Source organism: Rhinoderma darwinii, chromosome 12 (assembly GCF_050947455.1).
Source record: "Rhinoderma darwinii isolate aRhiDar2 chromosome 12, aRhiDar2.hap1, whole genome shotgun sequence".
Lineage (NCBI taxonomy): Eukaryota > Metazoa > Chordata > Amphibia > Anura > Rhinodermatidae > Rhinoderma > Rhinoderma darwinii.
Genome location: NC_134698.1, coordinates 77,439,645 through 77,463,448, shown reverse-complemented (window position 1 = coordinate 77,463,448; position 23,804 = coordinate 77,439,645). Strand labels below are relative to the sequence as shown.

Genomic DNA, 23,804 nt, shown 5'->3' with positions numbered 1-23,804 from the left:
AAGGCATTTTAAATTGGGCGAAATTGCTAAATGTGTAATAGCCCCCCACCTACCATGTGCCGTTTATAATACTGGTGTCCTCATATGTGACAGAGGGGTCTTTGGGCCCCCTTAGCACCAAGGTTGCCCGGGTGCAACGGATACCCTTGCACATCATATGAGATTTTTCTTTAAACTCGGTTTATTGAAAATTGTATAATAAACAAATGATACAACAAATGCAAATGGTATCCGTGTCGGCTAGTTTTAAAGTAAATACAGTGATTTATCAATGAGAATATTACATAGTTGTGAAATGCATTGACATGGCACAATAACCTCTTTTGATCATAGAATACCAATGATGTCCCAATGTAGTCATTAAACGAGCCTCTACACCCCCCAGACTTTACAAGAATAGACACTGACCTCAAGTTTGATAGAGTATTTTTTCGTAGGGGACCATGGTATTTACCATATTTATCCAATGTGATACCCTGGGAGGACATCTGTCCATCCACAGCATAGCAACAGTTTTACAATCTAAGAATAATTATTCTCAAAGAGAAAATGGAGTGTGGTGAGGCCACCCCTCGTCCTTATCTAAAAGACCCAGCAGACAAAACGTCACATGAGATATCTGTCTATGGATTTCCACAAAGCTAACTGCAGTGCAGCATTTATATCCTGTCCAGGCAGTAAAGACTCCATCAAACACAAATTAATGAAATTTTAGACATTTTTTAGTTTTTGTTGCCATATGCTTCTTCATAAGACTAATCTCTAGTATTGTGCCCATTATGATGTAAAACCTATGAATCCTGCTGTCCAAAAATAGATTGTATACAAGGCGGATTTGCAAAAATATAGAAACGATAGTCATTTTGGGTAAAGCCAATAAAATATAGTCTGTGCCTTGAAATATTTTCTCCTAATGTACTGGCCAAATTAGTTCAGATGCCCGACCAGATCCCTAAATTCAGATTCCCAACCAGACCCCTAAATTATTCAGACCCCAGACCAGACCCCTAAATTATTCAGACCCCCAGACCAGACCCCTAAATTATTCAGACCCCAGACCAGACCCCTAAATTATTCAGACCCCAGACCAGGCGCCTAAATTATTCAGACCCCAGACCAGACCCCTAAATTATTCAGACACCAGACCCCTAAATTATTCAGACCCCAGACCAGACCCCTAAATTAATCAGACCTCAGACCAGACCCCTAAATTCATTCATGCTCCTGACCAGACCCCTACATTAATATACCCCGGACCAGACCACAACATTTTTCAGACCCCAGAACAGTACATTAATTTAGACTCCATACCAAAATACATTTACACCCCCAATCAGACCCCTAAATTAATTAACAACCAAGACCAGATCCCCCAAAAAATAATTCAGACCCCCATGTACTTTACTGCTCCCGGGTCATGTTGCATCCACATTCGGCCGGGCGTATCTTTACTACTGGCGCCTCTTTACTTCTGGCGCCTCACGATGCTGACGCAACAGTTGCTATGGAGAAGGGATTGGGCACTTCAATATAATGGGCGCCATTGCTTTCTCCAAACGAACAACCCCTGGGGCTAACTTTGATGGGCGGAGGTGATTGGGCCCATTTTTTTTTTTGTATTAAAGTCTGGGCCCCTGACTGGAGTACCAGCAGTAATGCCCTGATGGTGGCCCTGGCCTCCAGACCCGGAAAATCCCCCCCCCCATGGTTGTATTTAACCAAACTTGGATCACCGTGGTGCTCTAAGTTCAGTAGTATTGCAGGGGCCCAGGTCTTAAGGCCATATTACTGCCGTCTGAAACCGCCCTGAGAGAGGTGTTTGAATACACAATCTCTAACTCTGCTTGTGGGTTTTAATTATATTAATCCGCTTCTGAATACAATATATAGGATTGTATGTATCAATGGATTTTGCAACTATACACTTCGAAATATATATTTTATATATTTTGTCTAAATGTGTTCGAGCCTTTCATTTGCAAGATACAAATCATACAGGGACCAGTTACTTTATATTCCCATTTTTGTTAATTCCTATAATATGTCAGATTCCTTTTCAGATCTCATTCTCTTTATTAAATGGTAAACATGGTTATCAAAGCTGAAAAAGTAAAATAACGACCATTTTTATAAAAAAAAAAAAATTGTAGATTGTAGTGATAATTCATAACATGTAAATTTACAGTAGATCAACGTTTTATGATGTGTGTAAAGTATTTTTTTTTTATGTTCGTGTGAATACGGTTTACAGTTTTCTCCATCTCATTAAGAATCCTTTTTCCGGTTTATCAGTTCTGTTCTTCAGTTTAGTGATATTGTAAAACATTGCCACTAGAGGGAGCTGCAGATTATTGTATTGATGTATGATCTGCTGACTGCCATACAAAATACATTGTGATTGTAACTATACTATGAGGGCAAGGCACCTCTAAATATTACATTAACAAATTGAAGAAAGACTCCTAACAGTAAATGATGAGCATGAATACTAATTTATATTTCTTTCGTTTCACAATCTTTTACTTTATTGGTTATTGCAGTATCCGTGCTTTTAACCTCGGAATGTGTTTACATTTGTAATGCATTTACTGTATCAAAATTGGCCCCGTTTCCCGATGCTGCCATGGGGCACATGACTGGTGACGTCACTTTCTGTGTTTACCAGCTGTATACCGATCACGTGGTCAAACCGTTACGTTTCTGCCTGATATACGACGCATCACTAGTGACGTGCCAGTGACGTGCTGTGCTGTTATACAGCGAGGAACGCGCATGCGCAGTCCCCGCTGTTCTCTCGATTGTCTGCTTGTCAAGGGAGAGAACTTTGGAAGCCAATTAAGCGATCAGTATTTTTCTGAAACATTGGGAGAACCTGGAGGAAACCTACACAAACACAGGGAGAACATGCGAACATTATGCAGATTTCACATTTGCACCTAGGACCCCAGTGCTGCAAGACAACAGTGCTAACCACTGAGCCACCACGCTGCCATCATGTCTGATCTTGTATTCATCTTCATATTTTGGTTTGTTTTTCATTATTTCTCTCGTATGCCATATCTAATGATGGAGCAGACCAAACTGTTTCATGGAAAGGTAGAATATTATTCTCATTCATGAGTGCAGATTAGAATAAAAGTATGATCTACTTAAAGGGGGTTGTACAGAATTAGAATATCATGGCAGATTTCTTCCAAAAATAATACCACACCTGACCATGGGTTGTGTTTGGATTGCAGCTTCGTTTCACTGAAGTGAATGGGGCGGAGTTTCAATACCACACACAACCTGTGGACCGGTGTAGGACTTTTGGGGACAGAAGGCAGCCATGTTTTCGTAATCCAGGGCAACCACTCTGCCCATAGGTACCATACTTTCCAGTATTGCTGAGCAGAAATATGGGACATTTAGGGTGTTCTTCACAATTTTCTATTATTTTAGTTAATGAATGACCATATTCCATCCATTTACATACAAATTATTGCAGTTGGCAAGTACTGAACTATACTTGAAGCTTAGCAACAATGCAGCATACAATTACTGCTATCCATCTCTGGCCTGCAGTTAATATTGAAGTTGTTCTTTAATGCTACGGCTTTGTTGCCTTACTTACAGGCCAGGGGGCAAGGGGCTATATATGACCCTCTGGTACTTTGTGTCACCACAAAATCTTCACTTCTTCAGCACTAGTGTGATCAAAAACCTATAATGATGCAATGGTATTACTACACACCTGGTTTACCTGCCATAGGGGCACATTGAAGGGGGTGCAGCACGTATCACACAGTCCTTCCCCCAAAATACTTATTTTTTTACATTTTATTTAGTGCTAGAGGCAGAAGTAGAAACCAGATGGCATGTAAACGTCATCTGCAAAAGATTATGCCCCAGAATTGGTAGCAGCGCAGGGGCCGTTGCAGTCGTGTTGATTTCAGAATAGATTGCACTACACTGCGAGCAAGGACCGGAAATGCCTATTCCGTTTTACAATAGTGTACCCATTCTCTATACACGCCTCATACAGTAAAAAAATTACATGACATAGGTCATGGTTGGTCATCTATGAACTAAGAAATCCTCTGTATTAAAAATTTTAAAATAATATTCTGCATTTATATAAGCATAATTAGTCTGTAAAGTTTGCAAGAAAAGCAAAAACAAAGGGAAACGCATTTACAGAGGTGCTTGAATTTGGTATTCAGTTCCCTGTGAATAAGCCCTAGCAATGCACCATTTCTGTGGGAATTATAGCCTAAGTACAAAGCTTCATGTGCATACCAATATTACCACTGGAAATTCTTCAGCTAATAAACTCTGTGACTTCAAATATTTTTGCTGCTGCTTGAGTGTTTAAAGTGAAATGTTTTACAGCAAGCGAGTATGTAAAGTGCAAACGAAATGCCATTAAATCATCATCATCGCATGAAGCATTAGTAACAAAGAACAGATACAATCTTGGACAGAACGACAGAGGCTTTATAAGGGTATGTGCACACACACTAATTACGTCCGTAATTGACGGACGTATTTCGGCCACAAGTCCCGGACCGAACACAGTGCAGGGAGCCGGGCTCCTAGCATCATACTTATGTACGATGCTAGAAGTCCCTGCCTCGCTGCAGGACAACTGTCCCGTACTGTAAACATGATTATACTACGGGACAGTTGTCCTGCAGCAAGGCAGGGACTTCTAGCATCGTACATAAGTATGATGCTAGGAGCCCGGCTCCCTGCACTGTGTTCGGTCCGGGACTTGCGGCCGAAATACGTCCGTCAATTACGGACGTAATTAGTGTGTGTGCGCACATACCCTAAGAACCATTGCTGAGAAGAATTTCCCATATTTTGGGCTGTAGTGGAATTGCTGGTGTTATTCTAGTCAGTTACTCTCCAGAATGCATGATTAAAAATCATGGAGGAACATACTGTATGTGTTTTAACAGCGCGGTCTAATGCTTGTAATTGAAACCTGTAAATTGTATGCTCTCTGTGAAGTTATTATAACGTCAAGATGTCCTATGTGATCCAGACAAGCCAGGGCCTGCTGAGCACTATGCGATGCTTTCTCTGTTTTTTTAAAGTTAAAGTTAAAGTTGTTTTTGTTATGGTGAGGTTAATGGTCATCCTAGGCTGCGTTCACATCTGTGTTGTGCCTTCCGTTCTAGCGGATCCGTCAGAGGACCACAAGAATGGAAGTTAATGTTTCCGTCAAAAAAAAACATTGATTTCAATGGATTTTATTTTTGCATCAGTTGTGCTCAGGCTCCGTTCCGTCAGGTTTCCGTTTATTGACAGAAGAAATACCGTAGTCTGCTGCACTATTTCCGTCAAATTATGGAAACCTGACAGAAAGGAACTTTGCGTTGTTTTTTAACATTAAAGTCAATGGATGACGGATTCAAACTGATATGCCATCTGTTTGTATCAGTTATGCATTGCGTTTAAGGACCTGTTCACATCACCGCTGCCCTTCTGTTGAGGGGTTCTGTTGGAGGTTTCCCTCGGGTTAACCCCTTAACGGAAAGGCAAACGGAAACCTAAGCTTCCGTTTCCCTCACCATTGATATAAATGGTGACAGAAACGTTGCTAAAGGTTTACGTTTGTCAACGTTGTGACAGGGTTCTGTTGTTTTGACGGAATCAATAGCGCAGTCGACCGCTATTGATTCCATGAAAAACAACGGAACCCTGTTACAATGGTGACAAACCTAAACCTTTAGCAACGTTTCTGTCACCATTATTGAGATCAATGGTGATGCAAACGGAAGATAAGGTTTCCGTTTGCCTTTCCATTGAGGGGTCCCCCCGACGGAAACCTCCAACGGAACCCCTCAACGGAATGACCACGCTGATGTGAACGAAGCCTAAAATTAATGCCACAACGCAGATATGAATGAAGCCATATTGTCTGCAATAAGGTCCTCTTGTGCAAGAGCAAAGTAAATGTCGTAGACTGACAAAGGTCTAGTCCATACTGGCATCGTTCTTGCATATTCCATGGCTTCTCCTGAAAAAAACCAAAAAAACAAATATTATACTTATAATTCATTAAATTATATATAATAAACTAAACCACAAAGGAAAAAGAGAATAATGCATTTAGATAATTTGTGATAATTGTTACTGGGCATTTCCAGATTTCAGGTATAATGAAGCTGAATGTGTCATTTTTAAGGAAAGAAATATTTAAAGTGTAGCTAAACGTTCTACAAACTTCTGACATGTCATAGTGACGTCAGAAGGTTGGATTGGTGGGGGTCCGAGCACGTAGACCCCCACCAATCGCTAGAACGAAGCAGCAGAAGTGCTCGTGTGAGCGCTCAGCAGCTTCATGTCTGTGGCTTTCCAGAAAAATCCAAACAGAAACTAAGCCGCTGAGTGCTCACACGAGCACTTCTGCTGCTTCGTTCTAGCGATTGGTGGGGGTCTCCGTGCTCGGACCCCCACCAATCCAAACTTCTGACATGTCCTTTTTGTTTAGAAGGTAAACCTCAATAGAGCGCTAAGGGCCTGTTCACATCACCGTTCATTTCCGTTCTGGGGTTCCGTCAGAGGGTTTAGTCGCGTGAACCCCGCAACGGAAAGTGAAACTGATAGCACACCTTCCTTTTCAGTCACCATTGATATCAATGGTGACGGAAACATCGCTAATGCTTTCCGTTCGTCACCATTCCGGCTGGTTTCCGGTTTTCCGACGGAATCAATAGCGACTGAATCAATAGCGTAGTCGACTACGCTATTGATTCCGTCGGAAAACCGGAAACCAGCCGGAATGGTGACGAACGGAAATCATTAGCGATGTTTCCGTCACCATTGATATCAATGGTGACTGAAACGGAAGGTGTGCTATCAGTTTCACTTTCCGTTGCGGGGTTCATGCGACTAAACCCTCTGACGGAACCCCGGAACGGAAATGTACGGTGATGTGAACAGGCCCTTAGCGCTCTATTGAGGTTTACCTTCTAAACAAAAAGGATAAGTTCACATCAAGTTTTTGCCCTCGATTTAACGTATACACCAGGAAGAAACTACCAACTTATACATTAAACGCAGGCTGTGACGTGTTGATATGGCTAATAAAAATATATATATACTGTGCGTCTTTTTTTTTTGGGATCTGGCCGAATGGAAAGTGTAGTCTACTACCTTATTTCAGCCTTAAAAAAAAAAAAAAAGTATGCTAACGTATATTATCCCATTGGAGGCCAAAAGGACAATGTTTTAGCCTAAGTTGGGCTAATGGAGCATGTATGTCAGGAGCTTTCCTGGCGTACATGCTAAACATCCATCACAAACGTGATGTGAAGGGGGCCCGAGCTTCAAAAATGTCTACAGGAATAGAGTTTAATACCAAAAGTCAGCTTTTTGGGCCTTCAACTTAAACTTGGAACCAGGGTGAATCTTTTTTTTTTTTTAGTTGAGTTAAAAGAGGATTGTCTATTCCAAACCATGGTCACATCTAAATATAATGGAGAAAGTATCCAAATTAAGTTTATAATGGCTTTTCCAATCCAACATGGTGTATGAGATTCTAGTCTATGGAAGACTTCAATGACTGTAAAAGGGTGCTGCAGCCCATTCATTCTAGGCATTCACAGATCGCCTCCAATATTTTGATGTAACATTGATATACGTCTGAAGATTTATTATATATATAAATACCAACATAGAACGAAGTAACGGCACCAAGGACTTAAGGGCGGATGAAAAACAGGGTGGATTTATTCACCTCAAGAAATCACAGCAACGTTTCGGTTCAACAGGAACCTTTCTCAAGCCATCTCAAATTAACAATGGTGTCAAGTATAAATAGGGGGAGCATACATTATACAGCAATCAAGCCAATAAAAGTACAATTCCTAAAAAAATACATGTGAATAAAGATTTAACAACACAGTAAAATCAATGTTGCAAAGGTGTATATCTTCCCTCTGTAAAAACGCCAAACATAGCCAATATGTGAAATATAACAATAGTGTACATACCATAACGCGACAAATAAAGGCTATTAGGATGATTAGGAAGGAGGCAGGGGCCAATTTATAATTTGATTGAAGTCAAAGAACTTACAGTTATTAGTCCATTAGTAGTGTCCACATAGCCAGCGTCTGTAGTCAGCGCGCTTCAACCGCGCATGCTCCAAGATGGCGTCCATACCGGATGTTCAGTCCGGTGGAACGCATCAAACAGAGTGATCGTGACTGCGCATGCGCGGTAGCGGAACATGCGTTCCAGCCTCACCGCGCATGCGCCAGTCTCGAGACAGATCGAGGTAATTGTATATATAGCGTAAATCTATAATTTCAATACTAGAGCTAAGTCCAGCAGTGTAAATGAGGAGTGGATACATATTCCATCAAAACTGATGGATTATACAGCCCGATGGCCATAGTCCACAACGCAGATCATACATCCAATGACCCTGGCTCAATATATGTGAGCATAAAAAATGTAACGATCATGTAATATATAGTCACTATGGGAGCAATCAGGGATTCATGACATTGCACAGCAACCTAAATAGGGATGCAGAGTGTCCCACACAAGAGGGGGACAATCATATAACATATATATGCACCCCAAAAAAAAGGGGGGAAATATGAAAAAATGATCTACTATTTGATCGTTCAAGTTATGGATAAATTTTTTGTAAAATCAGGGCTGTTATATAATATTACAAAAAGACAAAATGCACAATCTGTCACTACAACGCTATGGTCTATGTGGAACAATACATAAAAATATCACATTGAACAATTCACATGAAGAAACAACGATCCCCACGAGAAGAGCCGCTGCTACCTTCCATCAACCTTCACAGTGCTTGTAAAAAAGTGTGTATACCTAAAAGCGAAAAAAAAGGCGAAAAAAAATAAACAGACAGTTATTCCTGAATATACAGAGAATGCACGAATAATTAAAACAATCACATGTACATAAGGAGTCAAAATAAAACTCCACGTATTATTGTATACATGTACCACAAACTACACCAAAGAGGACGCAGACCGTACAAAGAAATCCCCCCAGGGACCCGGGTGTGTTACCCCCCAATATATTAGATATGTGGGCCATATGGATATTCTATATTGAGGCCCTTTGGGGACATAGTCTCCAACCTATAAATCCACTCAAGCTCTTTTCTCTTAAGAGCCAACCCCCTGTCACCCCCACGTCTCAACGGAGGCACAGAATCAATGACTCTGAATCTCAGCTGCGACACAGTATGATTTTTTTCAACAAAATGTCTAGAGACTGGCAAATCCTGCCTCTTTGTTTTGATATTTGATTTATGGTTTCTCAGCCTGAGACGCAATTCCGTTGTGGTTTCACCCACATAGTGTAAACCACACGGACAGCTTAAAAGGTAAATCACAAAGGAGGATTGACATGTGTAGAAGCCTTTAATATGTATTAGTCTATCCGTTTGAGGATGATTAAAAGAACCACCCTTAATCATACTGTCACAGATATTGCATCCCAAACAGGGGTAGCAACCATTTTTGGGAGGTGCTAAGAACATCTGACTCCTACGACTAGAGCCAATATCCGCTTTGACAACCATATTTCTAATCGATTTGCCTCTCCTATACGCCATCATGGGTCTATCCTGGAATACAGCTATATTCGGGAATGCTCTACCAAGAAATTTCCAGTCTTTCCGCAGAATTTCACCCACTTGTGAACTCACTGCGGAAAAAGTGGAAATAAAAGGTATCCGGACCTTCCTTTCTCTAGTCAATTTCCCACCCAAAAGATCGTGCCTGTCCAATAGATCAACCTTACGTCTGTTCGACTCCAAAACAAAACTAGGGTAACCTCGATCAGAAAACTTTTTGCACATCTGATCGAGTCGTGGGGATAATCTATCCTCCTGACTCACCACCCTCTTAACTCTTATCAGTTGGCTATAGGGTAAAGATCTCCGCATAGTCCCCGGGTGTCCACTGGTATAGTGTAAAAGGTTGTTTCTGTCCGTTTTCTTAGAAAACAGATCAGAAATGAGTTATATGATCATATATGTTATATGATTGTCCCCCTCTTGTGTGGGACACTCTGCATCCCTATTTAGGTTGCTGTGCAATGTCATGAATCCCTGATTGCTCCCATAGTGACTATATATTACATGATCGTTACATTTTTTATGCTCACATATATTGAGCCAGGGTCATTTGATGTATGATCTGCGTTGTGGACTATGGCCATCGGGCTGTATAATCCATCAGTTTTGATGGAATATGTATCCACTCCTCATTTACACTGCTGGACTTAGCCCTAGTATTGAAATTATAGATTTACGCTATATATACAATTACCTCGATCTGTCTCGAGACTGGCGCATGCGCGGTGAGGCTGGAACGCATGTTCCGCTACCGCGCATGCGCAGTCACGATCACTCTGTTTGATGCGTTCCACCGGACTGAACATCCGGTATGGACGCCATCTTGGAGCATGCGCGGTTGAAGCGCGCGGACTACAGACGCTGGCTATGTGGACACTACTAATGGACTAATAACTGTAAGTTCTTTGACTTCAATCAAATTATAAATTGGCCCCTGCCTCCTTCCTAATCATCCTAATAGCCTTTATTTGTCGCGTTATGGTATGTACACTATTGTTAGATTTCACATATTGGCTATGTTTGGCGTTTTTACAGAGGGAAGATATATACCTTTGCAACATTGATTTTACTGTGTTGTTAAATCTTTATTCACATGTATTTTTTTAGGAATTGTACTTTTATTGGCTTGATTGCTGTATAATGTATGCTCCCCCTATTTATACTTGACACCATTGTTAATTTGAGATGGCTTGAGAAAGGTTCCTGTTGAACCGAAACGTTGCTGTGATTTCTTGAGGTGAATAAATCCACCCTGTTTTTCATCCGCCCTTAAGGCCTCATGCACACGACCGTGTTTTTGCGTCCGCAATTCAACCGCAAATCCACGGGTAAATTGCGGACCCATTCATTTCTATGGGCCCATACACACTATCCATGTTTTCACGGCTCTCCGCATGTCCGCACATCCGTGCCGCAGAAACTACGGACATGTCCTATTATGGGCCGCAAATGCGGTGCGGACATGCCAATAGAAGTCAATGGGCCCGTGGAAATTGCGGATACACCGCCGTGTGTCATCCGCAGTTTTGCGGATTTGCGGAAGTGTTGCTAGGCGACGACCGGGAATGAGTTCTGTCGTCATCATGTTTTACCTAGGCTTTTTATTTTTCATCCGCATTTTGCGGATTACATACGGATGAACTGCGGAGGACATACGGATGAACTGCGGATGACATTTCACGGAACACGGTCCTGGAATTTGCGGACCAGAAAAACACTACGGTCGTGTGCATGAGGCCTAAGTCCTTGGTGCCGTTACTTCGTTCTATGTTGGTATTTATCTGAAAAGATGGGGAATTGATTCATCCCCTGGTGACGAGCACATGGCCTGAACTGCTTGATATATGGAGTGCTGTGTTTCCTTGCTTCTGGATCGTATGTATATATATATATATATATATATATATATATATATATATATATATATATATATATATAAAAATACAATTCTCCTTTAAATACAATGAATCATGGTGGGGCCAATACCACTTGAGAGACAGCTACTCATGAAAGTAAGGCTAAAGTAGTCTGCTGCCAGAAGCTGTCATGAGTACTGGTGTAGTGCTATACTTAATAGAACTGCAAGAACTTGGCACAGTGGGCAATACTGTATTATTAGGGAATGCAATATTGTGTATACTGGTGGTTCAAGGTACTTTTCATATCCTTGTGCCAAGAAGACGATGTTGTATATTAAGGAGGCATTTTATTTCTCTGAGATATTTAGTACCATGTTTGCTTTTTTGTGCATACTTAATGGTGTTCTCCATGAACCTTTTTTATACCAAAAATACTGAAATGCTGTTACTAGCTTATTTTAAATTAATTTGCAGTGTTTCTATCATATAAAAAAACAAAAATTCCATTCATATTTTTTTTTGCTTCCATGTGTCCCCCCTGTTGGTGCAGCTACTTATCTGCAATGCTGGGTAGGGGCCCTGAGCAGGTCGGTCTCCTCTCCCTTCTGACAGCTGACAATATAGTCCCTTCTAGCTTCCCCTGGAGAGGGAGTCTCCTCAAATATACTACTGTGCTACTGCAGGGTCTCTGCTCCTTCCCTGACAAGCAGGACAGAAAGCTATTTTGATTTGTTGCTCTGCATTGAACAGAGGATCACTATGCAGAGTCCAGACTGTGGGAAGAGTGACTGAGCATGCGTGTCCACCAACACTCCGTTCATTAGGTGGACGAGTACATTGCTATACAATTTGAACACCAGGTGGCGCCATACTATATAAGTAAATGTCATAACTTTTCACTCATAATTTTTTAAGAGCGTCTACATAGCAAACATTGATCATTTTTATGATCTACAGTGAATGATATTTAATGGTGGGGCAACCCAGTTAAGCCTCTCTATATCACACACTTGTGACCCCTAAAATGAATAGGGTTCAGAATAATAAAATATAGACACTCTGTCTAATAGGCAAGACCAGTACGGCCCCCACCTAGAGACTAGAGCCTAAATTTAGATGGTCCTAAAAAACTGTTGCGGTAGTGACTGTGGAAAAATCTAAAGTAAAAACTTCTCGGCAAAAAAAAAAGAAAGGAGTAAAGAAATATGCATAGAGCTTATTCCTATGTGGACTGAAGAATATTCTAATAAATGCTTGATAAATCTCTTCCTTTATCTCTGCAGTAGAACTGGGAAGTTTGCGTAACATCAAACCATAGCATCAACACTTCCTACAAATAGCTCTCGTCAGTTGATAAAATAATTAGTCGGGATGTCTGTGGCAATGGATACTAAGGGATCTCCCATTGACCGGACAGTACATTTTCCCAATACCCATTAAGAGACTGTCTTTTATCAGCAAACACTATGCGCTGCGGGTACACGCTCCATGTAGCTGTTGTGCAAATGTTTGGCAGAAATACTGCTTTTCCTTACTCGTAGGCATATCTGTGGCTTTCTGAATCTATAAACAACTGACAGGACCGTGGAAGAAGAGTGTATCTGCAACTGTTTATACAAAAGAATTCCATCTGTCAGTCTGTTTACAGTTCACATGTGAGAAGCAGGCAAAAACCTTTAAATTGGAGGCCACGCAACACATACACACACAAAAAATCTCTAGCATGCTAAAAATAATTATTTAAATGAAGATATATGGAGCTGTTTTATTGGAAGAGTATAAAATAAGGCTTACTAGCTAGACCAACATATGCAAACAATTGGGGATGGATAGACATATAAAACAGCACTTTTTTTTTTTTTTATCTTGCATAAATGTGCATTCATTAAATAAACGCAGACAATAGTGGAGGTGGGCCAGCAACTAATGGTAATAGGTTACTAGGCTCTCCTTGTAAGTTCATGAGAAGTGCTTCTGCTCAGCAGCCTCGCCATGTCTTCATTGCTTAGCATGATCATGGAAACCTTTGATGTAGACTGGTATTTAGATCCAAACTAGTAGAAGGCAGTTTGTTCCTTCTTTCGGCTCCCTCTCTGTGTGTGACACAAATCCCTATGGTAATAGAAGGCAGAGGAAGTTCATGCTCCTCATTATACGCTAGTATATTGTATCAAATGAGCTCATAGATGGAATAAATAAAACAGTATGTACCATGTGCATAGCAGGTTACCCTAGGGGCAACATATGGCTCTCTTGACCGTGACAATTTTCGATGAAGGATGTTTTTTCTCTTGTCCTATTACCAGTGGCTTTACATAGTAAATTCATGAAATCATATAATATATTGGCTATATGACTAGGCTGCAATTGCGAGCCTTTGTGGCCATTTGCTTCTAGCATGCCCAAAATTCTCAACTTTTACACTTTTTCGTTTTAAATTGGGGCAGCTAAAGATTAAAGGGATTGTCCACGCACAGACAACTGATCACCTATCTACAGAATAGGTCATCAGTATATGATCGGATGGGGTCCGACACCCGGAAAACGCACCGATCAGATGACCATGCTGGTAGCAAATGACTCCGGTCATGGAATAGTGGCCTAGCTGCAGTATTCAAGTGAATAGGAGCAGAGCTGCAGTAATGCAGCACGGCCGCTATGCGGTAGTCTGAGCCATCTGCTTCCGTCTCTGACTACTGAATACCTTTCATAACATCTGGCGTCCGGAGGCAGCCGGAGCTGCTAATCGGTCCAGAGTCCGGGTGACGGATCCCCACCAATTATATACTGATGACCTATCCTGTGGATAGGCCATCAATTGTCTGTGCTTTGACAACCCCTTTAAGACCGTTTTGTCCGACAACTTCTTGCACCATACATTCAGTAGATGGGGACAGATGGAAGAGAGCATGATTACAGCATCAGACTACACAGTTTGTAGTTTACCATGGAGACGCATATGTCTACATAGGAGAACTACACACAAAATAATAGGACGTTTTGCAAAGGTGGATTTAGCCTTTAATGGGTTAAGAGCCCATTGACTTTTGGACCAAATCCCACAATTTTGCAATGTAGCTTGAATTGTAGTAGCAAATAAGCTACATATAACAATATGATGGCTATGCTTTATTAACAAGAACACCATAGCTTTTCAAGCTAATTTAGGATAACCAGAATTCTTAGTTTACTTTGAGCTCCCCTTAATGACCGTAGGATCAGTCTTGTAATTCTATCCTGTTATTCTTAGGGTAGGTGCACACACACTAATTACGTCCGTACTTGACGGACGTATTTCGGCCGGAAGTCCCGGACCGAACACAGTGCAGGGAGCCGGGCTCCTAGCATCATACTTATGTACGATGCTAGGAGTCCCTGCCTCTCCGTGGAACTACTGTCCCATACTGAAAACATGATTACAGTACGGGACAGTTGTCCTGCAGCGAGGCAGGGACTCCTAGCATCGTACATAAGTATGATGCTAGGAGCCCGGCTCCCTGCACTGTGTTCGGTCCGGGACTTGCGGCCGAAATTCGTCCGTCAATTACGGACGTAATTAGTGTGTGTGCACATACCCTTATAGCAACAACAAATTACACAGCGCTGTAAAGACAATCATCTTAAACTGTTCCCTGTCCCTAGTTGGGTTCACAGACTAATTTCCCTATCTCATTCACATGCCCCATAGGGAGACCATTTTAAATGGTGGGAAAAAATCAATATGAACATAAGGAAAAAATGCAAACTGGTTGGACTTCAAATCCAAGGAGCCCAGTGCTACCCTTTCAGACTCCGTAGAACCCTTAAAGAAGTTGCCCGTTTTCAACAAATTAATGTTATTTATTTCTAGAAATAAGTAAAATTTTTCAATATACCTTCTGTGTTTATTTCTTATGGTTTTCAAGAATTCTGCTTGTTGTTATTCAGTAGTAACATTCGTTCTTTACTTCCAGTGGTTAAAAATTCTGTACATGGTCATGTGATGGACACACAGGTGCTGGGATCATTAGAAGATACAGCTCTTATACACATACTGTAACGATCCCTGCACCTGTGTGTCAATCACATGACCATGGACATCATTTTTCCCACTGGAAGTAAACAATAAATGTTCCTACTTAATAACAACAAGCAGAGATCTTGAAAACCGTGAGGAATTAATACAGAAAGTATATTGTAAAATTGTAGAAGTTTTAATTATACAAAAAAATTACATTAATTTGCTGAAACGGGACAATCACTTTAATTTTTGTGACCCCAAGGGATTGGGGTGTATGTTATTCTGACAGATCTTTTCCTCTGTTCTGTGTGAATGAAAGAGAGATACTGTATGCATCCCCACAAAGGGAGAGACAGGGAGGCAGACTATTTGTACCTACATCATTTACAAGGAGGAACAGAGTGGCAGTACTATCTGTGCCTACATAATTTACACAGACTGACAGGGAGACCATACTATCTGTATCTACATCACTTGCAGGGAGAGACAGGGAGGCAGTACTATCTGTATCTACATCTTTTGCAGAGAGAGACAGGGAGGCAGTACTATCTGTGCCAACATCATTTATAGAGAGAAAAAAGGCAGTACTACCTGTACCTACATAATTTACAGGGAGAGACATGGAGGCAGTATTATCTGTGTCTACTTTAGTTGCAGAGAGGCAGCACTCTCTGTGCTTACATCATGTACAGAGAAGGACAGTGTGTCAGTACTGTTTGTGCCTACATCATTTTTATAGGTGAAAGGACATACTGCTTCCCCTAATAATGTTACCACCCCATTTCACAGACTCCAAAGTACAAATATGGTGGTCACCTTGCTGTCACATAGGCTTCAGCTCCCAACCAATGCAAAGAAGGTAGCACTATTCAGATAAACGTGGGAAGGGTGGATTATAATGTAGAGAAAAAAATCATTGGGGAATTGTGTTTTATTTTCTACTAGCTGTTCTACCCAGCGTTGCTCGGGAGGTTGACTTATTGTATAGATAGAGTGTGTCTGCCTGTCCGTCCCGGGGACGCTGTTGTGAGTGACAGTAGTCGGTCGGGCCCGGGGGTCTCACACTGGACGGCAGAGAAGCCTGAAAGCGAGGCGGCCCACCAGCTTGGTGTCTTGTTGTCGGGAACATTCCGCCATGTTGGGAAGGTCAGTATGGGAGCGGTGTGGCCTAGACCTGTCATACAGCACACGTAACCTCACGGAGCTCGCTCTCCACCACACCCTCAAAGCACAGACCCAGCTCCCTCCGCCAACGATACTCACCATCACGGCCGTGTCTGCCCGTCCGTCCCGGGGAGGCTGTGAGCAGACAAAGAGCCAGCGCCCGACACTGTGCTCCGAGTATCCTCTGACCTAGCGCCATTTTGTGTTTGGCGTTCCTCTGAAGCCAAGGCGTGGCTACGCTGTGGAGGATGGAGCGTGACGTCACTTCATTTTAAACCAATGAAAAATCGGGCTTCAAACAAACTTTAGAAAATATATAATAGATAATATGCATTTTTGTGCTAGCAGAAAATTCATACATCATTCGTTGTCAGCACAGCTTTGTTGTTACCATGCGGTATATTAGTGTCTCAAATCGGTGGCAGAAGAGAAAAAAAAAAAGACACATAAATTATGTTAATTCCTAGGAAAAACTTGGGTGAAAGGCCAACAGTGTAAGAAGATGAATTATCTTCCCATACATCCTACACTAAGCCAAATGCACAGTTATATACTGACCAAAGTGTAAAGATATTCCTTCCCCATCTTGTTTAGCGTTTCTTTCATTAGTAACCTTAAGTTTATTTACCTTAAAGGGCAGCTCATTAATTTTGTGTTGTAGTTGCTTAGATGATTTATGGATTGCACACACTGTTTTTTACAGAGGGTTTTGTACTTTGTGAAGCTTTCTATGTGAATGTTGCTAAGGTTTGATTTGTTTCTAAAACTGATGAGTGACAGGACTAGCAACAAATACCAGAGGGTGAAAGGGTAAAGCTAAACGACTAAAGCAAAATAAATTGTTGTATCCTGCTTATATGAAATATTGTCACTTCCTAGATAAGAGGCAGTCTCTCATCCAGAGTATTTCAAAGGTTTTTATCATACAGAATGTGTTAGTGCTTATGTGGAGAGTAACACTGAATACACACTGAAATTCTCAGAAACGTGGATGTTGTATGGATATGTTGCTTTTTCAATTAATAACTTATGATGTTGGGGATGTGGCAGATTTTAGGAATTTACTTTGTAGCTGATGTAGCAACTTGTGACAAATGCACCAACATGCAATTGATCACTTATTTTCAGTGCAGCCAATGTTGACTTGCATGTGTACAGTTAGAAAAAGCTTCAAGGAACAATTTAGAAGCAGAAATGCCTGTTTGAACTATGGGGGGATCAACCCCAACACGTGTTTCGCACGTAGCTTTTTCCGGGGGTTTTGTCATGACAGAGATTTATGGCATATCCACAGGATATGCCACAAATGTCTGATAGATTGAGGGTCCGCACCGATCTCCCAAACGCTGGTCCTCCCTGGTGAGGCGGCTGCTGGATGCCGAATTTAGGCGAATAATCTGTGCACAGCAGGACGGGTTTCTGAAAACAGCCGAGCTCGCTACACTGTTTCCGTAACACTCACAGAGTCTAATGGGAATTACAGAAATACCGTAGGACAGGGAGCTTGGCTGTTTTCAGAAACTCATCCTGAAGCACTGATTTCTTGTCTGGATGTGGCGGCCAGCAGCACCGGCCGAGACTGGGTTTAGGGACCACAGATGAGACCCGCATCTATCAGACATTTATGTCATATCCTATGGATATGCCATACATTTTTGCCATAAGACAACCCCTTTAATGACTTAGGCCATAACCAGATCCTGGCAAAATGAGGCTCTAGGTATAGTGGCTCACTGATTTCCCTCTGCGGTTGATACTAACCAAGAGGAACATCTCTATGGAGTTTGTATCGGTTTCCTTCTGAGTTCTCTAGATTCCCCCCAGACTCCAAAAATGGATTAATGGGTTAATTAGCTCCCTGTAAAATTGTCTCTAGTGTCTGAAATAGAGAAATTAGAATGTGCACCGCAAGGAATAATCTGATTGATTACATAGTATAAACTACTTCAGAATATGTTTATGAAATATAAGCAGCAAGAAATAAAAGCTGCATTGATGATCTATGATCTCCCGCGCTAGTCATTGGGGAAACAAACCATTGGACCCCAGGGGCAAGGGCACAAAACGAATCAATGATATAAACTAGGGTTAGATTCCACTGGATTTAAGTAACTGGGGCAAAAAAATATGCTGAATTCACTGAATATTAGGGATTGGTGTACAAAATTGGAGTGGACATCGAGGATTGGGGCACTAAAACACTGTTTAAGTGTTTAATAACACTTGTCTAAGCTGTTGTACCACCATTTCTTGAATCAGTTGTTGGCAACCTTTTCAGTATGTGACCTTGATTCTATAGTTTAGGGACCCAGCAATTAAGGGGTATTCCCATCTAAGACGTTTATGGAATATCCACAGGATGGATGTGGGTCCCAGCTCTAGGAACTGCACCAATCTTCAGAATGGCGGTCACTTAGGCTGGGTTCACACGAGCATGTTACGTCCGTAATGGACGGAACGTATTTCGGCCGCAAGTCCCGGACCAAACACACTGCAGGGAGCCGGGCTCCTAGCATCATAGTTATGTACGATGCTAGGAGTCCCTGCCTCTCCGTGGAACTACTGTCCCGTACTGAAAACATGATTACAGCACGGGACAGTTGTCCTGCAGCGAGGCAGGGACTCCTAGCATCGTACATAACTATGATGCTAGGAGCCCGACTCCCTGCAGTGTGTTCGGTCCGGGACGTGCGGCCGAAATACGTTCCGTCCATTCCGGACGTAACATGCTCGTGTGAACCCAGCCTTACTTGGATGGTTTTGTAACTCCCACAGGAATCATATGCGCGGCCACCTATCATTCATCCGCCTCGATGCAGCAGCCTGTGGCCATAAATATCACATAAATGTCTAAAATGGGAATACCCTTTTAAGTTGTAATTTGCAGCAGAACCTGGCAGCAAGTGTTCACATTCCCTGCAATGCCACCACAGGGGAAATTACGCATTACGTGGTACCCATTGAAATCAATGGACTGTCATTATAATGTTTGGACTTGCTGGGTGCTCCAAAGAAAGACATGTTCCTTGTAATCGCTCTTCACTCCAGCTGATTGACAGAGACCCTGTATTAAGAATGCCCTAAATTGAAAACCAGACAACCCCTGATTTTTATATAGTCAATACACTCTATTTAAAAAACAAGTTAACAGCACAATGTATTTACATACATAAAGACATTGCTGTAAACCCAGCATTGCCTTTACCAAAGACATAAAGTATAAATGTTTGCATATAAAGAACTAAGTAACCAAATACACTGGACTTTTGCCACATTGCTTTCTCTTCTTTATCTTTTATTAATTTATTACATTCTTAATTATTTTTTTTCGTTCGTAGTGTTCGATGTGCCCTTTAGTTCCTAAACCCCATGCTGAGCGGGAGACCAGCCGCATAACCCCTGATAGATTACATCACCGCAGACACCAACTGCCAAGAACAAAAGAGGGAAAAAAATGAAACAAAATAAAAACAAATGCTTACACAGTAATAAGAGATATTTACATTATCCAAGCTTTCAAAGAAAACGGCTCCATCAGAAATCATATTATTCAAATGAGCTTTAAAAGAACAGTTGTTTAAAAGCCTTTGTTGCAGAACTGACTATGGCTTCTTTGATTGTCTGTTTTGTTTTGTGAAGGTTTTTTTTCTGCATTTTAAAAGCCTGGTTCCTTTTACCAAGATTTTTTTTTTTTGCTTGTGTTAACAATTTTGCCGATGCAATGTGCCAGAACCCAGCTGCTTTCAAAAACCCCTGGGAATAGTCTGATTACATCTACTCCGCTGTCAAATCTGCAAGAATAACCGCACTTTGCCAAGCAACGCATGAGTGATAAGAGGCAGTAAGAGCTTAATACAGTGTGCAGGATCCATGGAAGGAAAACACCTGTGGAAAGATGCCTGTAAAAAACTTAAAGGGGTTTTCCACATTGAATGAAGTTTTTTTGTTACTCTCAGTTTCCTCACTATACAAAAGTAAAAGTCCTGTAATGCAGCATTCCTGGAAACTGAAAACTATTATATTTTCCGTATTATAAAACAAAAGTAAATGCAATAGAAAAGAAAATGTAAGAAAACCACTCTCTTCTATGTACGTACGTACGTACGTACGTACGTACGTACGTACGTACAGGGCTGGCCTTAGGGGTGTGCGACCTGTGCCTTCGCACAGGGCGCATCACTCCAGCAGATGAAAGGGGGCGCTGCGCTGGCTCCCTTCCCCTGCTTGTTTCAGAAGCACCCGGGCCAGGCGACACAGCAGTCTCCTTTCTGCCTGGGCGCTGCTTCACTCAGTGCCGTCACTACCTCTCTAGCAGCCATAGAGGCTGCTAGTGGCGACATCAGGCATGAGGGCGGTGGCGCCACCAACAGCCGCTGAGGTTGCTGCTACAGCGGTAGCAATGGCACTATAGCAGAGCACGGAGGCATCTCCCTGCTCTGCTATGTACTAGCGCCACTGTAGCTCCCTGAAGGAGCGGAATCCACGTGTGGCGAGGAATTCTGCTCCTGGAGCGCATTCCGCTTGATGTCTGTCCGTATATGGACAGTGATATCAGGGGAAACTCCTGATGCAGAATCCCTGTCCACAGCATTGCAGACGCTGTGACCGGGGATTCCACTCCAGAAGTCAATGACGTCACTGTCCATAAATGGACACAGACGACAGGAGCTTCTCCTGGAGTAGAATCCCTGGTCACAGCGTCGGCAACGCTGTGGACTGGGATTCTGCTTCAGGAGTTTCCCCTGATGTCACTGTCCATATATGTACAGAGACATTAAGTGGAACGCTCCAGGAGTGGAATCCCGGGCCACACAGGGATTCCACTCCTTCAGGGATCTACAGTGGCGCTATCTACAGAAAGGGGGGTGCAATCTACAAGGGGGCTATGGGCTGTGTGGCACTACCTACAAGTGGGCTGTGTGGCACTACCTACAAGTGGGCTGTGTGGCACTACCTGCAAGGGGGCTGTGGGCTGTGTGGCACTACCAACAAGGGGGCTTCAGGCTGTTTGGCACTACCTACCAGGGGGCTGTTTGGCGCTCCCGACCAGGGGGGCTGTGTGGCGCTCCCAACCAGGGGGGCTGGTGTGGCGCTCCCGACCAGGGGGGCTGTGTGGCGCTCCCGACCAGCGGGGTTGTGTGGCGCTCCCGACCAGGGGGGCTGTGTGGCGCTCCCGACCAGGGGGGCTGTGTGGCGCTCCCGACCAGGGGGGCTGTGTGGCGCTCCCGACCAGGGGGGCTGTGTGGCGCTCCCGACCAGGGGGGCTGTGTGGCGCTCCCGACCAGGGGGGCTGTGTGGCGCTCCCGACCAGGGGGGCTGTGTGGCGCTCCCTACCAGGGGGGCTGTGTGGCGCTCCCTACCAGGGGGGCTGTGTGGCGCTCCCTACCAGGGGGGCTGTGTGGCGCTCCCTACCCGGGGGCTGTGTGGCGCACTCTACAAGGGGGCTGTGTGGCGCTCTCTACAAGGGGGCTGTGTGGACTGTATGGCACGATCTACAAGGAGGAAGTGGGGGATTCTTTCACAGTCTACAGGGAGGCTGTATGGCAAAATCTACAGGGGGCACTATACTGTGTGGGGGTCACTAAGCGGACATTATACTGTGTAGGGGTACTACAGGGGGCTTAATACTGTGGGCACAATTAGAGGACAAAATACTGTGTCCTTGAAGGGGTTGTAATATATTATATTATTAAATATTATTATTGTTATTATTATTATTATACTGTATGGGGCACTAAAGGGACATTATAATTTTTTTATGGGCATTTTATTTTTAATGATGGGGTGGGGCACTGAAAGATAATTTTGCACGGGGAGTCATCTATCCTAAGGCCGGCCCTGCGTACGTACATCTATTTATTTGCTTAGGGGCGATTTAGTGCGCATTATTTTGCATCAACATAGACCACAGCACTGTCCCTGGGCCCTAAATGTGAACAGGCAGTCTAGGGCTGATTTCATAGGACGGCAATTAACGCTGAAGTGTGTAAGGCTCCATGCACACGACTGTAAAAATCATCCGTAATTGCGGACCGCAATTACGGACCCATTCACTTCTATTGTCCACAGATACCTTCCCGTTTATTTACGGAAAGGTGTCTGGGCCGTAGAAGTGTACCGCAAAAAATAGGACATGTCCTATCTTTTGCTTTTTACGGACCGTGCTCCCATACTTTGTATGGGAGCACAGGCCGAAAATGTGGGCGGCTGTTTGCGGGCAGCCATCCTCTTAGGCTTGGGGCCTAAGAGGTAACCAGAGTGCCTAAAGCAAACTATTTAAAAAAAATATAATATATATATATATATATATATATATATATATATATGGGGGAGTGCGTGCATAAATAGGTATACAGTTTAAATAATAGGTACATATAATAATAGGTATACAGTTTAAATTGTACTTGTATTTTCATTCTATAAAATACTATCTCTTATATACTCAATTGGTGGCCCTCACTATTTATACATTGCTGTAAACTAGTTTTTATACTTTGGCACAAAGTTCTTTATCGGCATTAATTTCGGGGCATGCTACTTTTATAAACTGAATCATGTAATCTTACCTGTGCGTGGTTTTCTTGAATATACCTGATCTTTGATAACTCCCCAAAAGAAAAAGTCCATCGGGTAAAATCTTGTGATCGTTGGTGGCCATTCAACTGGGCATAGTCTACCATTTCACCTATTGGGTAATTATTCATCAAGAAGATTACGCACACCTCTAAGGCATAGTGAGGAGGGCTCCATCTTGCTGAAAATAGAAGTCTTCATTTTCATGCTCCAACTGCAATTGTGGTATTACATTTTCTTGGAACATGTTATGGTACAGGTCTGAGGTAACCGTTATATTGTAGAAGATTGGTCCAATTACCCCTTTACATGAAAGGGCTGCCAAAACTGTAACCCCAGGTTGATTCAACTGTTCTTCAGTTGTTGCAAGGGGGTTTTCTGTAGAGTAATAAACACAATAATGCCTTTTAACAGCACCTGAAAGTTTGAAGTTGGCTTCATCGGTCCAAGTTATATTTCTAATAATACCGTCTCCTTGTGTTTCTTCATTCAAAATTGCTTTACAAAATTGTAATTAGACTGTCTGAAAAATCTCCCCCTGTATACCTACTCATACACCCCGTAGTACATTTATGGACCCTAGTTC

General features: G+C 42.5%; 1 long non-coding RNA gene across 2 annotated transcripts in view; it reads left to right on the top strand.

Moving 5' to 3' along the window:
• LOC142664820 (uncharacterized) overlaps positions 1 to 23,804 on the top strand; it is a 204,831-nt gene that overhangs the window by 113,719 nt on the left and 67,308 nt on the right. The window contains exon 4 of one of the 2 annotated variants that reach the window (XR_012851391.1): positions 19,984 to 20,279. The exons of the other annotated variant lie outside the window; for it this stretch is intronic. This is a non-coding gene — a long non-coding RNA (uncharacterized LOC142664820). Of the gene's footprint in view, positions 1 to 19,983; positions 20,280 to 23,804 lie in introns of those variants that run through there. 2 annotated transcript variants of the gene reach the window in all.